Genomic DNA, 19,336 nt, shown 5'->3' on the forward strand with positions numbered 1-19,336 from the left:
TCGCTTAGCAACCGAAGACGCTGGGTTGAGTAAGGTCTCGCTGCAGCCTGTAGGACATGGACATCCAACGTCCAAGTGTTGTCACGTGACAACATGATGGCGGACGTGGTGAGACTCCGTTAGCTGTGTCCCTATTCCTCTACGAATAGTCAAATCTCCTATCCTTTACTTAACCTTTGTTAAGTAAAGGACTTAACCTTTCATCGGGTCAAGGAGAGATGAAAATGTGCTTCCTTTCAAACATAGGAAAAGACGGCGCTGTTTAAAATGAATTCGACTCCACTTTTCCTAACCGACGTCATTGCGCGACGGGGAGACGGGGGAGTATTGCGGACCTCTAGCGTTTCTATGGTGGAACTACAGTTTTCCGAAGTTGGTCTCCAACAGGGGTTCTCAAAGTTCTGACAGCTGAGGGCCAATTTAGGAACCCAAAATTTGACTGAGGGCCGCCAAAGGAAAAAAAAATGTAGGCGGGTAACGCCGTCAGCATCCCAGTGGTGAAAAGAAACATTGCACCGTGGACCTCTGGGAGGGAGGTCAAGTGAGGTCTAAATCACAAAACTGAGGTTCATCCTTTCAAAGTAATGTACAGTCGGATTAAAACTAACAAATAACAGGATTGAATTGAAAGCTAGAGAGAGTCGACTTTTCTCTTTATATTTATTTATTTTTGTTTAAATTACTATTGATATAATAAAAAATAAAACGTACTGGCAAGTGGCAATGATGGAAAAGTATAACAAAATGGGGAACGACTTCACGTGACAAATGAAGAAAGAGGGAACAGAACATTTTCTTGCGGTGTATATTGTGTGCTTAATAACCATCAATATATGATTTCATTTCGATTCAAATAATGTTTCTTGGAATTGGTATCCATTATTATCAATTTTATTTTCTGCTCTTCTCTTCAAACAAAGCAATAAAAAATAAAGAAATAAAGAAAAGACTAATATTATGTCTCCTCCATTTTGGACACTTTGCGCTTCCTCGGGATACCGAAGATAGGTGGTAGAGTTCCTCTTGCCATCTCTCTGCCCTCCTCCATGAAATGAGCAAACCGTCTGCAATGACTGCACACACACACACACACACACACACACACACACACACACACACACACACACACACACACACACACACACACACACACACACACACACACACACACAGTTTTTGTAGGTCATTGTTACGGTTGTGTTAAAATTGGAATTCACAGCACATCTGCTTCAGAAGAACTACACCCTTCAGTATGGAGATTCTCCTACAAAGTGGAGCACCACCACTTCCTGAGATGTGTTATGTCATGCTGTGGAAGATGACAATATTTCAGTCAGAATTAACTTCCAAAGACTGCAATGAGAGTAGACTGTTTGTACTCGACTACATCATAATTTTGCATTAACTTTAGCCATTTCATTTTCGTATGTATTTCTTTATATATATTTGTTTGTATCTAGTATACTATTTGAAATTTGAAATAAGTTGCATGTAATTATAACTATTATTCAAAGTGTCTGCTATCGTGGATAAATACGTTAGCTTAAGGCATTGGCGTCCCTATGCTGTTTTATTCGGGGATAAAGCCTCGGATGTTATTTAATTAGCCCCGAATATGATCTTTGGGAAAATAAATAAATAATAAAAAATAAAAATATTCATAAACATTTATAAGAAGCCTAGTCTAGATAGACATAGTCCTTCTGGCAAGAGAATAAACATCAACCTGTTTACCACCTCAAGTGTATTAACCTATCCCATCCCCAGTCAGGTGTGTGTGTGTGTGTGTGTGTGTGTGTGTGTGTGTGTGTGTGTGTGTGTGTGTGTGTGTGTGTGTGTGTGTGTGTGTGTGTGTGTGTGTGTGTGTGTGTGTGTGTGTGTGTGTGTGTGTGTGTGTGTGTGTGTGTGTGTGTGTGTGTGTGTGTCAGGTGGTTTTCTTAATTAGTTAATTGGTTGCATCTGGTGCGTTTCACTTAAAAGGGAACCGGACAGTACATTTGTTTGTGTACTGTTTCGTTTAACATCTCTTCCAGTTTCACAGGTTAAAGACTTTTTGAAGTAAAGAGGAGCATCTCATCTGAACCTGATGTGAGTAGAAATGTGGCGAAGAACAACTGACGTGACTTGTATGTTGAATATAAATCACTGATAATGTGTGAAGGAAATCGGGGATTGTGGTGGTTTAACTCTCATTTGAAATTTGGACCATGAGTAAACTGTTCCAGGCCTCGACATTAACCGTTGCCGCTTGCCCGGGGCAACCAAAAGTCATATTTGGGCAAGTTGAGAATGATTTCTGGTTGCCCGAACGGTCAAGTGGATTTTGGGTGGATGTTAATAAAAAAGGCTATTTATTCAAATGTTTTTAGAAACTGCAGAACAACCTTTTTTGCCGCAAAATAACCCAAAACATAAGTATTTGCAATTGATCAGCGCGCCGCCTTCTCTTCTCTCGGAAAGCGAGCTAACAGACCCGCATCGCCTTAGTGCGAAAATAGCCCCGCCTTCTGTCACTCGCAGTGCGTTCTCTGGCCGTGATTCGAAGGTGTTGGCTAAAGGTTAGCCAACAAAGCTAGCCTCGCAAGTGCAGCAGCGCCTCCGCGAACGGTTTAGGTAGAAGGAAAATGGAGTAGTGATGGAGGAGTGCAGTTTGGAAGTACTTTGGATTGAGGCAAATTACCAAGGAAAGTCATAATTATGCAAGAACACGGTTTTGGGTTTCATAACTGTGCGCATGCACAGCAATAGCGATCTTTTTCACGAAATTGGACCCTCACAAACTATATATTACATGGAAGCTGAGCCTCCACTTATTCCAACAGTCCAAACCATATCATCGCAAATAACTTAAGAAGAAACGTCCGCTTTTCTTTTAACAACCAAAAATGAAGTATTAGGCCTACCTTTTGTGATTTTTGTCCACAAAGTTGATTCTGGTCGAATAAAACCACCATAAACAGATAACCCAGTGTCTGGGCCAAATTTTGCAACAACATGGTATTTTCAATCAATGAATAAGAGAAGGTTTCTTAAGAAATAGGTAAATTGCCTTCAATCAGAAAACATATTCTTCAGCGCAATCTAGTGGCCATATGTTTATTTGCGAGTGTTTGGCTTGGTGCATTCGAATATATTTGCCCTGAAATTTAAATAGAGGTGTCAAAATTGTAAGATATCTACCTTTATTTGTGTCTCAGAGTAAGACATCGCTCTAAAATAATAACGACCAACTGATAATTATTTCAGGTGGATATGTTATCTTCCACTTATGCTGTTTTCCATGGCTTTATTCACTTTAACCAAGTATTATCCCCATTGAATATTTCACTTGCACAACAATCTTTCTTTTGGAACAAAGATGACATTATCGCCCTTGCAGTTGTGGAGATATACTCTATTTACTTTGGGTATGTTCTTTCCTGAAAAAAAACTTTTCCCCTGATATCGAAAATGGTATAGAATATCGATATTTTTCCAGGTATACTGTCAAAGTTAGAAAATCCAGTATCGTGACTGACAACACTACTAGAAACGCGATTGTGATCATTCAGTTAGAGCTACAAGAAACGTGAAAGTTAAAAAAGACATATCTTTGCTACTACCTCTGACATTTAGTTAAGTACATTTGCATGAAATCATGCAGGTCTACATATAACTTGGCGATAGCTTTAATAGGTTGCAACGGTGGACTGAAATCACTTCATGGCACGATGTGACCGCTCGATAAATAAGTAAACAAAGGGAAGTTTGTTATTTTTTAAACACATGTGTGGAAGCTAACATTCAGCTTCAGTCTGAGCTTGGATGATTTTTCTGAGCCCCCCCAAAACCAGGCCGCATGCCTGGCAAAAAGAGGCCTGTTCAAGTTTCTGATTATAATTTGGGCAAGTGAATAGAACATTCGGGCAAGTCGAACCTGACCTGTACTTGCCCGATGGGCAAGTGCTTTTGAAACCTTAATGTCAACCCCTGTGTTCCTTCCTTCAAAGGTCTATCATGGATATTTAACTGCAGTTCTGTGAGTATCCCAACTTGACCATGAAGCATAACTGCAAACTGTAAGTCATTAATTTCTCATTATTCTTGGGCACATTGATGTTTTTTGGCTTCCTGGTGAGTTAACCTCTTACCTGAAGGTTGATCTGAGTAGATTTTTTTTATTGGTTCATGAGTTACTTAGGTGTGTGGTTTATGTTGGTTTTAATGATTTGCTAAAATGGTTACAGGCTCCAAGTTATTGTTGTAAGCTGGAGTAATGGGTTGGGTTCTGATATCTTCAGTCTTCTTTCATTCTAATCTCCTGAGCTCTGCATCTTCATCACATGAGTATTGCTTTACTGATGAGGGTGTGGTCTGAGTGAGCAGAGGTGCATGCTGGGATACAAAGCTGTCTCAAGTCTACAGGTCTGTAGACACGCCCCCTCAGGGGAAACCGAGTGTTTGAGAAACTGTCGTGTTGTCAGTTACATGGACTGGAATGTTCTTAAAGATGGAGACAGGGATTCAGAAGGAGAAACACCAGGGGGAGATGAGGGGGCTCCTCATCTCAACGACTAAAACACAACTTCAGTCTGACACAGAGAACCATGGAACACATTCAACAGTCCCCTCCGGGCATCGTGACTCCTCAGGAATAGTTTCATTTCCAAGAAGGTCTTATTTGGGGCCATCCCCATATGGATCCTGCTCCTCAAGAGCCATCCCCCTCCACTGGGTGGTCTTCTGAACAGATGATCTCCTTCCTGCCCTCAGGCTGACTAAAGCTGCACCGTTTGCATCTGTGAAGGCCCCTCATTCAGGAAACCACTGGACTACAAAGACATGACTTCAGAGATGTTGAATCAACCTGGGACACATTTTGGAGACGCCAAGCATAATCCATCACCAATGTGGGACGCCACTGGAGAATGTTGTACATGATTTACGTCTCTGGAGACATTGGTTGTTCTGTTATGGGTGCCCTGGCAGGAGAGCTGGGGGGGGGGGTGATGATGGAATGTTATTTGCTATGAGGTTTTTACCCTGCATGATTGTTTGGCCTTTTATGGCTCAGTGGTGTGTGTTTGGGTTTGACATGAGATGGAATATTTTTGAGCATCACTAGGGTTCTACTGTGTGTGTGTCCCACTCACACCTGGCATGGGGTTCTACGTGCCTGGCCTGGGTTCTGTGTGTGTGTGTGTGTGTGTGTGTGTGTGTGTGTCCGGCTTGCTTTGACGGTGATAATGTTCATACGGGGGTCGGTGTGATTGGCTTGGGATATTGGAATGGTCAACTAAATCATACCTGATGGACGGTCACACGTTTACTTAAGGGCCTCCAGTTGACGTGAAGAGCCCTGAGCGACGCTCCGGAGCGAGATCCAACACACTGGGCAGGAAGGAGAGTATCCAACTCAAGTGTAAAAGGATGCAAGTGGTGTGTTCAGATCAGTGACTTCAAACTAGGACTACACCAATCAGGATCAATGGAGGATGGACACCAAAAGGAATTCCACAAGGAGAGTCTGATGTTGAAAAGGGACCTAAATGGATATTCAAGATGACCTGTAATGAGACGGCTCTTCCTACCTGTCTGGATTGATGGAGAGCCCTGTGGATCTTGTCTTGCTCTCAGTTGCACGTCTTCTCAGGCTGAACTGTAATTGTTTCGGACAGGACTAGCTGAACGATTGGTTCCCTTAAATCAGAACCAATCCGGGAACTCCAGCTAGTGCGCTCTTCGAGCTGAAGTTGTGCTCTTCAGCTGAGGAGGTAAGGAAACCTTCACTGGGGCTTCAAGGTGTAAAGAGGAGACTGTTTCAAAGTGTTCCATGGTACTCTGATGAAGACCGTTGTTGTGTTCCACTGGCTGCGAGGAAGAACCCACACATCTTCCTCTTGGCCTTTCTCCTCTGAGAATCCTGGCGCCATCTTGAAGGATATTCCAGCTCATGTAACTGATGTCACGACAGATTCTCAAACACTTTCTCCTGAGGGGCGTTTCTATGGAACTGAAGACTTCAGACAGCACTGTATCCCAGCATGCATCTCTGCTCACTCAGACCACACCCCCATGAGTAGGATGCAACACTCTAGTAATGGAGATGTAGAGTTTTATAAGTAACGAAGGAGCAGACTAAAGTTATTAGAACACAATGGAATGTCAAGTCTGTAAATCTTTAAGCCATGAAGATGGTTGGATAGTTCAGGAATTGGGCTTCTTTTTATCATGGGCAGTCCTTTCACTCAGATGCCCACTTCTCACTGGAGCTGTACATGTGTTGGCTGGCTGGCATGCTTTGCTGTTGGTGATGAGGAGGTCAGGGTGACGTTGCAGGGCTATGGTCGGCTCTCTGTGCTCAACGTTTAGATTTGCTCTGTATGGTTTGTACCCTGAATAATCTAGATAATGGTAAACTGTAGACACGGTTTTGTATTGAATGATTTTAGGGTTTAAAGTTGTTGTGGGATGTACATGGTCGTTTGGTTCTTCGTATGGTTTTGAGTGATATAACTTGTACACACTGGGTGCATAATAATGTAAAGGTACACTGAATAGTATTAATGACCAACAGCAACAAACGGATCTCCTCAAGGTAAGTCTGTTGGCTGTGTTTTAATGAAGACCATCGCTGGACTTCAGGATCTTCCTCCGTTCAGCTCAAGGTGAGGCGCTGGTTATGTTTTTTCTTTGGTTGGTTCCGGCCCGGAATGTTTGGATTCCAGTCGGACGGTTTGTGCTTCCCGCCGTGGAAGGTTCCGAGTGCCGTCACTTGATTTAGTCCCATTGGTTGGCATAGAACGTTGTAGTCTTGACAACCATAAGAAACCACCTGGCAGTTAGTTTGACGGGAGTCCCCTGAGGGAATCTGGCGGAACGTTCTGGATTGTATTTGAGTAACCTCGAGGCGTTGCCAACGCAATCTATTTTTCAGTCGGTTTCCATTGGGAATTGTTGCCCCCTATCTTAAACAACTAAAGTTTGATATTAAATACATACTGAGACGTACGTCGTACAATATGTTGATAATTTCCGATGGTTGCGCCGTACTTTTAACCACAATGACGTTGCGGGACTCTCACTGCGTACAAGACGGCGTTCTACTTGCGGGCCCATTTTTGACATCAGGGAAGGCTGAAAATCATTTCAAGGTGGAAGATAATTTGACATTTCTTCAACGGAACCCAGCACCTGAATATGGCTGAGTATATTTGATTTAATATCGATACTGCTTAGTGTTCTTTGTTACTTCTTTTGTACGTTCTAAATATCTGCTGTGATTAATTGCCACAGAAGTTAAACCCTACCCAATGGAATGGCGTTAAACAACGACTTTGGTGCAGAGTTACCAACTGGATAATATCAAAGCTAAAATAATGGCCGTCATTCCCACATGTTGCAGTAGAAGATACTCTAGAACTGTACAAGGTTAAAAAGGTAACATGTAGTTTGTCCCAAGGTGTCTGCCTCCTCACCCAGAGCATGACCTCCACCTCCTCACCAAGAGCCAGACCTCCACCTCCTCACCAAGAGCCAGACCTCCACCTCCTCACCCAGAGCCAGACCTCCACCTCCTCACCAAGAGCCAGACCTCCACCTCCTGTCAGAAGTCCTCCAGAACAGGTCAGTGCTCTGTGTGAGTAGAGTCTTCTCAGGTCAGTTTCAATGCATGGCCTGAACCACTTCTTTAAACTTGTGGACTGCTCTGTCTTCATTCCCAAAAACGGGATGCTCATGTCTGGTCTCAAGTCTTTTCTGGCCTTGAGTTTTAAAATAATAGTTCAATTAATTGTGTAACTCTGTTTCGGATGAGTCAAATAAGTTTATTGTTGGGCAAATGCTGATATAAACCTGCTGCTGTAGCTGAAAGGCGAGGCTGAGAAGCTGGGGACCGGAGGCTTGTGGTGCCAGGATGGACCGGAGACTGAGGCTGGAGACCAGGGGCCTGCAGCACCGGACCAGAGGGTAACCATCACCAAGCTCATCTGAAACACTAAAATCCACGGTAGTTTAGGTCTGGTTTTGATCATCTTATGACTTTAAATCTGTGCCATGCTGTGAGTTAATTCATACGGGGGTTATGCAAGAGTCATATGAGCCATTAATGTTACTAGTGCTGCTACGACCATAGTGGATGAATTGCTGAACGCGACAATCTGCAGACGTTGTCTAATTTAAGTGTTTAAATTTGTCTGGAAATAAAGGGCTTAAAAATAAGACAAACTACATGTTTGTTACCAGACTTGGGGCCAGACTCGCGCTGTTTGTTCCAAACCAGGACTCTGGCTGAGGAGAGCTGATGGAGGAGCCAAGACTCTGGAGGACGACATCACTCCACCAACCAGGATCCTCGTAAGTTTGCCTAAAATAAGCAGAGTGGACTTGTTGTAACGCAGGATTAGTTTGTCCAGTACAAGTTACGGCATACTATTGTGGTTGTTTACCAGACAAACTACAGCTGCTACTTTGTTACGCGCCATTAGAGCCCAACTACTCCTGTGTTTGTGACCTTACATTAGAGACAAACTACTACTGTGTTTGTTACCTGATATTAGAGCAAACTACTCCTGTGTTTGTTACCTTGCATTAGAGCCCAACTACTCCTGTGTTTGTTACCTTATATTCGAGACAAACTACTACTGTGTTTGTTACCTTACATTAGAGCCCAACTACTACTGTGTTTGTTACCTGATATTCGAGACAAACTACAACTGTGTTTGTTACCTTACATTAGAGCCCAACTACTACTGTGTTTGTTGGAGGACTGATGGAGAAGCCATACATCTGGAAGGTAAATCCTGAGGACCACCAGGACTCTACCATCAAGGATTCCTCATAAATGTGCATTATCTGGACATAGTGGACTAGGTAGGGGGTTGGGGGTTCAACTCTCAAACCAATGGTGCCGGGTTCAAGTCCTCAGAATACAGTGATGCGTCCTTGAGCAAGGCGCCCTAAAGCCTGCCTGCTCCTTCATGACTTATCTTTGGTTCAGATGATGTTGCATCTTTTGAATATTGAACCTAATCATTGTCCTTGTTTGGTCCGGGCAGACACACCTGAGCTGAACCTCACCTGATCCTGTTTGGTCGGGGGTAGACACACCTGAGCTAAACCCGCCCTGATCCTGACATCCTGTTGGTCCCGTCTCCTCAGTTCATCTGAGCCTCGTCCTCCAGAAGACCTGCTGAGCTCAGCAGTTTGAGGCTGATGGATCAATGACCTCCAGTGGGAGTGATCTTCTTGACCCCACATGTAACCGTGTGCTTCCACACGCCTTTCCCTCACGTCTGTCACTAACCTCACTACTTCACTACTCTCTACTGCTTCCTCTTCTTCTTCCTTCTCTGTGGTTCGAACCTTTACACGGAAGGCGCGTCTTCCTGCCCTCAGAGGGTTCAGCGTTAGGGTTGAGAGTCAGGGTTTAGAGTCAGGGACAGAGCTGGTCAGGGAGGACTGCTTTGACACAAACTTTTTCACTTGCTTTCGGAATGGTGGTGACATTTTGAAAAGATTAATTTGGGAAAATGTTTTCCTCTGCTTTCCTTTACAAATTGTATTAAACTTCTGTCAAGTGTTTTTGTTTACATATTAAAATCCCACATTGACTTCTACATGTTTGTTGCGGTTCATTTAATTGTCCTTTAACTTGGTTAATGTCAAGCTAAACTCCTGCAATACATTTAATATACATGATTGTTATTCTGCAATGTTCACATAATCCATTTTGTAAAAATATGAAACCTCCATACTAAATTCAAGCCTATTCATGTATTTAATAATGTACATACTGCCCCGCAGGCCATTCTCTGCTACTACAACACGTTCATCCACCAACCCGTCTCGCATCAATGTACTATAGCTACGTTGGTTCGAACGGAAAATGTAGTTTGGTGTGAGACTGTTGTCCAGCAGAGGGAGCTGTCATACACCTTAATTATACAGAAATGTCTGTATAAGGTTGTTTCAGTCATTAGCCAGTGACATCAGTGGGGGTGGCAAGTGGAATCACGTGACAATACTTGGACGTTGGATGTCCATGTCCTACAAGCCGCAGCGAGACATTATAGGCTGGGTTTGAAAAGTTACCGGACTACTTGAGGAGTGATACCAAAGACATCAATATAGGCAAAAAGTCCTTTGTTTTCCTTGACGGCGGTCAAGTGGTGGGTACAAAATGATTCTTGACCAAATCTGGTGGGGACGTGTCCCCGGCGTAATCGACGCCTATGGTCATGACGATGGTTTGTTTACATGAACGGCCGAGACCTGAACGCTAAAGTGATTTCACTATTGCTGCCATCGTTTTTTATTCAATGAGTTATTTCCAACCTGAACAAATTGTAATTGGCTACATGTTAGAAGTTTTTTAACCCAACGTTGGCACATTTTAAAAGACCGGCTGTGAACTTTCTCCTCGTGGGATTCTCATTGTTGTCCTCGCTCCTGCTTCCAGTGTTTCCGCTAACGTTAAACGAAGGCTTCGGGCGTTCTGTTTGCGGTGTTTTGGCCATTCACACTTGCACTGCCAGCAGATTCTCCATCGCTATAAAAGGATGGTTTGAACACCTTTTAATACTTGCCTTCTTACATGCTCTTAAATAATTGGAAGCAACTGATCCGGTCAAGCCCCCAGGAACAGTGCATACTTCCGCAATCCACCAGTGCTCAGTGGCCAACCCTGGTATTGCAGCTGTTTAAGCGGGCTGTGGACGGGTACTCATTCAAGGGGCCCAGAAGTAGATATCTCCGTTCACTCCAATACAAGTGGGGAACAGGCATGTGTCTCCACAAAATGATATCCAAAATGTCTGGATATCAATCAAAGGCACATAATTATCTTTAGACCATGTACTAATAAAATATAAGTTTTCTCTTTTCAAAATGCCACCTCAAGCGTTTTACTAGCCGTTTTATTTATTCATTTTGTGCAGGAGAAGGAGTAGCCTGGCTCCGCCCGCCTAAGTTCTTCCGCTCAATTTGAATTTCCCTTCAGTACCAGTGCTGTGTTCCAATATCCAGTGGCGTGCACAGGTAGACCCAAGGTGGTGTATAGCACCTGCCCTTCGCCCCTGGCCCAATCAAGTAACCTTTTGAAAATAATCTGAAAGTTAATTTTTTTAATTTATTTTTTCAAACAGTATGTTGCCCATGCCAACATTATCATCTATAAAGGCTCGACAATTAAAAACGTGTGATAATAATAACAGTAGTTCACATTAACGGTACATGCCAACTGGGTAAGCACGCCAAACGCAGAAGCCAAGGAAGCTGTCAGGACCAGCTCAAGACAGAACTACAGGTGTTCCACTCCAGCTTTCCTGCAAAAGACCTCAAAGAAATCTTTGCCATACTGGGAAAACAGTGGCCAGCTCATTTTTCCTGCCTTTGTGAAGATGATAAAAATCTATGCAACATTGCCATTGACAACTGCTTCTGTGGAGAGATCATTTTCAAAGCTGAAAATTATCAAAACTAAACTAAGAAGCCTGTGTGGAGAAGAACGGCTCTCTGACCTTCTCCTGCTTGCTATAGAAAAAGATATCAAGATCAATCATAGTGAGGTCATCAACATCTTTAAAGAAGTGGCGCCGAGGAGGATGCTGCTTTAGAACGTGGTAATGATCACTCTTCACTTCAAATAGACACTTTAAACTTAACTTTAAAAATAAATGAAGCGAAAAGGGCACGAATTTCCGAGTGTTCTCAACATTGGAACAGTGTTTGTCGGCGTTCTATAACGTAGCGTCCTTAAAAGGGCGGCCGTCGAGCATGCTTCCTTTACATTGGGAAACAGCCATGGAAACAGCCAGGCTAGAGAAGGAGGGGTGTGCAGCTGAAAGGAGTCGTAGTGAAACAATTGTTGATTTGGCCCGGCATCCGAGAGGGCTTAGTGCGTGGCTCCGTTAACTTCTCGTGTCCGAGGGTTTTCCTTTTACTTAACATGATGGTCGATGGTTCTTAGGCACTGTGTTGACTTTTTATCACTTAAAGTCGCCGAGGGATGTGTAGATAGACGCTTATGATGCTACAATGCTAAAAATGCTGGACAACGAGAATATTTCTGCCTCCGGCACGTCATGCACTAGGGCGTGGCTGCCTCCATGATGCGGAATCAAATCTCTCCTTGATGTTACCCTGCACCATTGAGCAGTTTTCATAGGAATGAATGGGCGCCATTTTTTAGTCGCTGTCCTTTCTTTGATAGGGCCATGGATCCGGTCCGTACAATCCGTATTTGCGAGGGGATCGTCAATTTTGATCTTTGTTTTGTGCTCATCACTTTATACTGACATTTTCTCTGCGCAATGTTTAAATGTGTGAAATAACGTTGATTCTCAGACACATTGTTTCTTCATGTGCCAAAAAAAAACGAATTATGCCGATGGATTGTGAAAATGAGAATGTTGGCTATCGTGTACTTTTGGACGACTTATCTGCTTGAAACTCCTTTTAATGTAGCGCCTACGTAATCACTGAGTTACCCGATATCATCATTAGATTAGATCAATATGACCCAACTCGAAAAGATTAGTTCATTTGAATGAACGAGATCCAAAGATGTGAGTCCTGAAAAGATATCTGAACTTCACATAAATTGGATGCATAGAAAACAAGTTCCTAGGAGCGAGGAGGAAATCACCCAGGATGCAGCTTGGTGACTAACTCTAACTGAGCCGCCCAGCCCAGGGACCAGCGATGCCTTAGCCACCATTAAAGGACAAGGCCAGCATCTCCACGTAAAGGCTCCTAAAATCACTACTAGCACAACAAGACTGCTGAAGAAATATTTAAAGTGGCCGAAATGCTGTATTCTGGCTTCCATGGGGCGCTCTCTCTCTCTCTCTCTCTCTCCCCCCTAAAGAGGGTTAGGGTTAGGGTTAGATAAGAGGTCTAACCCAAAGACAAGCTGTTCTCTCAGAGGGTCGCCGGTAGGAGGGAGCGCACCCGCTCCTAAAGGCATCACTCCATCCGAGCATCGTGCCCCAGAAACGTCCTTCTTTAAGGTGGGATTTCAGAGCTATCATCTGAGGGTAAATTGTAAACCAATAATGTAACCATCTGTCAGCTATAGGTAGTTAAACTGCACTGAGTGTGAGCAGGATCCTATATCTGTTTCGAGTTGAACCGTTGCACCTGCCTCTGGCCTGTATCGTCTAAAATTTCGATTTTAGACGATTTAGACCTCATTTTTAAATCGAAGCATCGCTTCCCTGATTGGTTTAGAGCAGGGGTCTCAAACTCAACTTACCCAGGGGCCGCATCAATTATTCTACAGAAAAAAATTAGCACAACTGACCCAATCTAAGAGAATGATCAGGCTATCATTAGATCACGTTGGCTATGTAATCGCTGACAACAGGGGACATTTCATAGTGGTTGGTGGTGGTAACCGGGACATTTTAGCGTCCTTTGGCTTTTGTCGGGACTCAGGACACGCAACTCAAAATTGGGACTGTCTGGTCCCCCTATCACAAGTGATAAAAAAGCATAGCAAGCCACTTATCAAAAATGTGCGTTTGACAACAACTTGCGGGCCGCACTAACACTAAACTTTGTCAAGTAGGGGGCGACAAAATATCATCCCGCGGGCCTCAATTGGCCCGCGGGCCACGAGTTTGAGACCCCTGGTTTAGAGAATCTTGGCTGTCAATCACGGGTTTGTTAAATGCGACACTTCTTAATAGCGGAGAAACAGCGGTTGGGGGAGTGGATAGGAGGGGGATTTGTTTGGGTAAGTCCCATATCTAGTTTATTCTCTTCCCTGCTCCCTCTTGAATGTCATCAACAGTATTTAGCAACTAACTCTACTAACTCTAACAAACACCGATCGCTTTGACTTGTGGCTCAGTTGACCATGTGGGCGTGTCTAACACACCCTTTAACCTCTTATCTACATCAAGTACAAAGATGTGCCATGTGTCACTGCTAGTAAATGTTGAACATGTCAGTTTGTTCATTAGGCCGATACTATTAATAAATTAATCGTTTTTTTATTTAGTTAGGATACTGACCTTTTCCCCCGTTTTTGACCATGACATTAAACAAGCCTATAAGACTGTGTGTGTGTGTGTGTGTGTGTGTGTGTGTGCTCTCGTGTGCGTGCGTGCGTGTGTTAAACTACTGGCTGGTGTAAACACTGAGAGGAGGACTCAATTGTGGGCAAACTGCCTAACGGCAGTTAGATATATTTTAATAATATCTTTCAATTGTAATCGTATAAACACAACACAAATTAAATAAAAGTGCAAGGTATTTTTCTCCTAAAAGGCACCGCGATGGCTTTGATCTTTTCATTTGCTGCAGTTTAGGTCAGACCGACGAACATTTAAACCAGTGCATACTTCATACTATGTTTGCTAAGTTTAGGTTTGGTGAGACCTTCTCTGTGTGGTGTGAGGCTACGTTGAGGACTCAGTGAGATCCAGTGGATGGGTGATGCTTCATGAACCCCTAGCTATTTGCTCCATGTTGTTTAAATCCCGACCTCTGGCGCCATCTATTGGTGAAGCTGTCGTGTTTTTTAGAGGAATTGTATTTTTTACCTCATTAACCTCATTACACCCTCAAGTTAAATTCATAGTGTACTTTTAATAAAATACAGTAAACAAAAAGGACATTCTAGACAATGAAATGTGTGCGAAATGGCTGGAAGATCAAATTAAATAGAATAAGTATCCAAATGAAGTGAGTGGGAATGGGAATAAAAAGTTAAATGAGAGTGTGATAGAGACAGACCGGCAGATGTGTTTGACGTTTCTGTTTGCCTTACTTAATCACAGACAGATGCATACCTAGTCATTCTTTAAGAAACCAGCCTGAACAGATCTGTCTGACGCATAACAGGAATGTCCAGAAACCTTGCATTTGATAACGCCCTACGGCCAAAGGTTTCATAATGGTCCATGCAAGGGAACATGTATTTGATAACGCCCATCCGTCCACGTGATGTGAGTCGACTTTCTGCAGGACTGGATTTCTCTAAAAGTCACAGTCTATTTCTGCACAAGTAGACGGTTTATTCTGCAAGTACCTTACAGCAGCAGTTTGGACATTTGACCTCTAGGGGTCCGTATCAACGTCAGTCACACTGTCCAGATTTGCTCTATTTATTTGCTCACGTGTCCCGAGCTTACCAAGGAAAGTAAACAATGAGAAAACACAAAAAAAGAGAAAACAGATGCAATCGTTCAGCGCCCACGACGACATTTTTCAGTGTCTCAATAGCCAAACCATAACACAATTATGTAAATCAATTCCGGGAGAGTTTGATGGAGGTTGGCAGTGACACGAGGGCAGATCATAACACATAATAATGCACTTCATTCAATAAGATACATCAAATATAAAATGACGATGATGAAAGACAGACAAAAATAACTGCAATGCTACTGTAACACAAAAAGCTCTTTAGAACATTAGAACTGGTTAAACTTGCCACTGAGGATCTAAAGAGTCTTGCTGCCTGGTGGTCAAATTAATTGCGTAAAACAATTTGCCGTTAAAGCAGTGGCTTCCAAAGCTCTCGTCTGCATAATGGTTTGTAACAAGTAGCCACAGTGGCTCTGTGTGCTGAGGATGGACTCGCTGCAGACTCACAGGAACAACAGTTGGGATTCTTTCTCCTCTCCTTCCTCCCCTTCCCCCCGGTTCATTCCATGTGGTCGAATGTGGGAGGGAAATGAGTTGAATGTTTTTTAAAATAATGACTGGGAAATGAATACGCACGGAAATACTAAAATGCAGCTAATGGCCGGAGTTAGGGGGTGATAGATATCTCCCATTTCCCAACTCTCTCCCAGTCAGCTTAATCTGGAGGCAGATTCTGATATTATTAGTATTCATTATTTCCATTTGGCAGCTGCAGCAGTTACACAACAATAGATTCTCTCTATATGATGAGAAATGTTCTTCATAGAGGATATGAATATATCCTGTTACATTGAGATAAGCCCACAATCCAGCATTCAGGAGATAAAGAGTGCACTCTAATACAAAAATAATAATGCAACCCACAAATAAATGAAGCGTGTGTGTGTGTGTGTGTGCTGCCCTCTATCTTCATCCAGACTGTTGACATACAGCGTGCTGCGGAATGACAACGAACAGAGCAGCGTCTGCCAGCTAGGAGGAGGAGAGGGACACCCTGTCCTAGAAACCAGTGGGATCCGGAGCGCTGGCCTCCTTGGGCCGGAGGGATGAAAAAACACACACACAGAGACAAAAAAAGAGCTTTGTCTGAGTGACATAATGGTTGCCATTACTGCGAAATTGGTAGGCGATAGGAGTTTGTTCCTGGAGAAACCTGAAGGACACAACAATACGCGTGAACCAGGGTTGAACTGTTTGGGTTTCAGTTCCGCTGTAAAACCAGAGTTCCTAAAATAATCCTTGTTCATTGGACATTATAAGCTTATGCCGAGTTCTGTGCTAATGTGTTGCAATTCATATTTACAATGAGGATTAACTGTTTTTTCTCTTGTAGTTTAACTGAAGTACTGTTTCCGTACCATGTACTGTAGGCCATATTCATCTCATACAAACTCCACTTAGAAGGCGTTCATTATGCTTCCAAGCGTTCCTACCTTACCCCTGTTGTTCTGTCACCAATAGGTTCAATGGGCTGAAAGGCGGGCTGCTCTTTGTGTTTAATCCTCATGGTGGAAAGGTAGGACAGGGTTTGGGTCATGTCCTTTATCCACAGAATGTCTATGTACATTCCAGCTGTACAGTTTATTTCTCAGAATTAGTTTAAGGCTCTTTGTATTGTGAAGACATATTCTTGACATGACAAATCCTACTATAAAGAATGGATTGCTGAATTAGAGATGGTGACAACTTCCATCAGTATAGGTGTAAGTGTGGATCAACTCATTAATACTATACTTCTTTTGGTGACTTAATAGATTGTTGTCTTACATGGAGGCAGGAGAAAGCCAGACATGCGCCTCAAAGTGTCTGCTAGCGCCTGTAAACCAGGCATGTGGAGTCATAGACTTGAATCAAATGATCTGAAAATGAAACAATAGGCCACAATGAAAAATACATATTATAAATTAAATATATCTGTTATACATACGTTAAATTCCACATGCACTTCAAATTTAGTTATTTTTGAACAAAGTTCTTTAATGCACAGGAGCCCTACCAGGTGCTCCATTTGGGATGCTTTCAGATCAAAGGGTGAGGTTAGTCAACGAGTGTGTGTCAACGAGCTATACACGGACAGCGTCCACACCCAGTCCCCGGGGTTAGAGGGGCCGGAGTGAGGACGCGGGATCCATACAACGCAAGAATACACATTGCACACACTCAATGCTGCGAGGGCCTCAAACCGAACATATTCATATTGAATCAAATGGTTTTTTTTAGTTCAAGCTAGTTTTGGAGGAAAGTGCTTATATGACCAACACATGAAAGGCTGACCGACCCTGGGAACGTTTAAAAACAGGACTCCACCCCGGCACACCCTCAAATTAAGAACATTTGTAATTTTTTGAAACCATGATTGTTTTGTTTTGCTCCCATGACGTCCCCAGACCACTTTGTTAAATCATATTAATCTGGAACCTCTCAGTTCATTTGAGTTTTCCGAGGTCAGGTCCGCTGGACTGGAGGCGTAGTGGAAGCAGATTCCAGAGCAAATCAAGTGTTTTTCAGTGTTTTTATGTGTGTGGGAGTGTGTGTGGAAGATGGCTGGTTTAAGCAGCTCTTTATTTTAGGTATGCAACCCTTTTTGGTAGCTATGGTAACCCTGTTTATGTATTTTGTTTATGGATGGTATAGTAAATGTTGTAAGGTACATGTTAAGGCGCTTCGGCAGTTCCAGTACGTCTATACATCTGGTGGCGCCCGATGGTACAGGCAGCGACCACGCCTGTGGTCCTCTGTTGGGACAGGGATTGACTCCGGCCTTTCAGGATTGAGTTCCCACCATTCCTGGATCCAGCAGTCCTCTTAGTCATAGCAGGACTTCTGGGGGTTATAGCGCAGACGGGTTGTTCAGCAGCTACCGTCCTGTAGAGCCCAGCGGGTCACATCCTGTAGAGCCCAGTGGATCACATCCTGTAGAGCCCAGTGGATCACATCCTGTAGAGCCCAGTGGGTCACATCCTGTAGAGCCCAGCGGGTCACATCCTGTAGAGCCCAGCGGGTCACATCCTGTAGAGCCCAGCGGGTCACATCCTGTAGAGCCCAGCGGGTCACATCCTGTAGAGCCCAGCGGGTCACATCCTGTAGAGCCCAGCGGGTCACATCCTGTAGAGCCCAGCGGGTCACATCCTGTAGAGCCCAGCGGATCACATCCTGTAGAGCCCAGTGGATCACATCCTGTAGAGCCCAGTGGGTCACATCCCGTAGAGCCCAGAATGGGTCACATCCCGTAGAGCCCAGCGGGTCACATCCTGTAGAGCCCAGTGCGGGGTACATCCTGTAGAGCCCAGAATGGGTCACATCCTGTAGGGTCCAATGTGGTCACATCCTGTAGAGCCCAGAATGGGTCACATCCTGTAGAGCCCAGAATGGGTCACATCCTGTAATACCAGACGCGGGTCACATCCTGTAGAGCCCAGTGCGGGGTACATCCTGTGCGCGGGTCACATCCTGTAGAGCCCAGTGCGGGGTACATTGTGTGCGCGGGTCACATCCTGTAGAGCCCAGTGCGGGGCACATCCTGTGCGCGGGTCACATCCTGTCGTGTCCACCTGTCCTCTCAGGGCACCAGCCTCTGCACCAATGAGCAGCAGGCGTTCACCGTGTTCTCTAGGGAGATCCCGATCCAGCTGGCATCCAGCATGTTCGCGCCACTTAAAGGCTTCCCATACCCGGAGTGCAGTTGCTCAGACAGACACTCAAAACGTCCACCATTTAGCAGGAGAGGAGCTCGCTCCCAGTCCAAGAGGCTCAAAGAGAAGCTTGTTCAGCCTCCGGTCTGCTCTGCTAGCGATTGTGCTTTTTGTTTTGATAAAGAACCGTGAGACGTCCAGGGGACAGAGGGCCATGGCAAAAATGGGTCAAGGCCCCCCAAACACACACACGCACACACACGCCCACACGCACACACACACACACACACACACACACACACACACACACACACACACACACACACACACACACACACACACACACACACACACACACACACACACACACACACACACACACACACACACACACAGTGCTCATATGCAGACTTTGCCAGTGAGAAGAGGAGTGCAACACTGTAGGCCTACATTAAACTCATCATCAGCCTACTTTCTCCCTACAGGCTATTCTCATTACTAGTGTTTACTTCCTAATGCCAACCCTCCCCATTAATCCAGGCTTAGACCGGCACCTAGTTGAGCTGACT

At 44.1% G+C, this 19,336-nt stretch overlaps 1 long non-coding RNA gene across 2 annotated transcripts; it reads left to right on the plus strand.

The window, feature by feature from the left end:
• Positions 1 to 8,231: 8,231 nt before the first annotated feature.
• On the plus strand, positions 8,232 to 9,594 carry LOC132457500 (uncharacterized). Of its 2 annotated transcripts, none has more exons than XR_009525689.1 (2): positions 8,232 to 8,334; positions 9,036 to 9,594. It is a non-coding gene; the product is annotated as an uncharacterized LOC132457500 (long non-coding RNA). The 2 variants fall into 2 exon arrangements; XR_009525690.1 differs by lacking the exon at positions 8,232 to 8,334 and adding an exon at positions 8,729 to 8,850.
• The last annotated feature ends 9,742 nt before the right edge of the window (positions 9,595 to 19,336 follow it).

The sequence above is a fragment of the Gadus macrocephalus genome, chromosome 5, assembly GCF_031168955.1.
Source record: "Gadus macrocephalus chromosome 5, ASM3116895v1".
Lineage (NCBI taxonomy): Eukaryota > Metazoa > Chordata > Actinopteri > Gadiformes > Gadidae > Gadus > Gadus macrocephalus.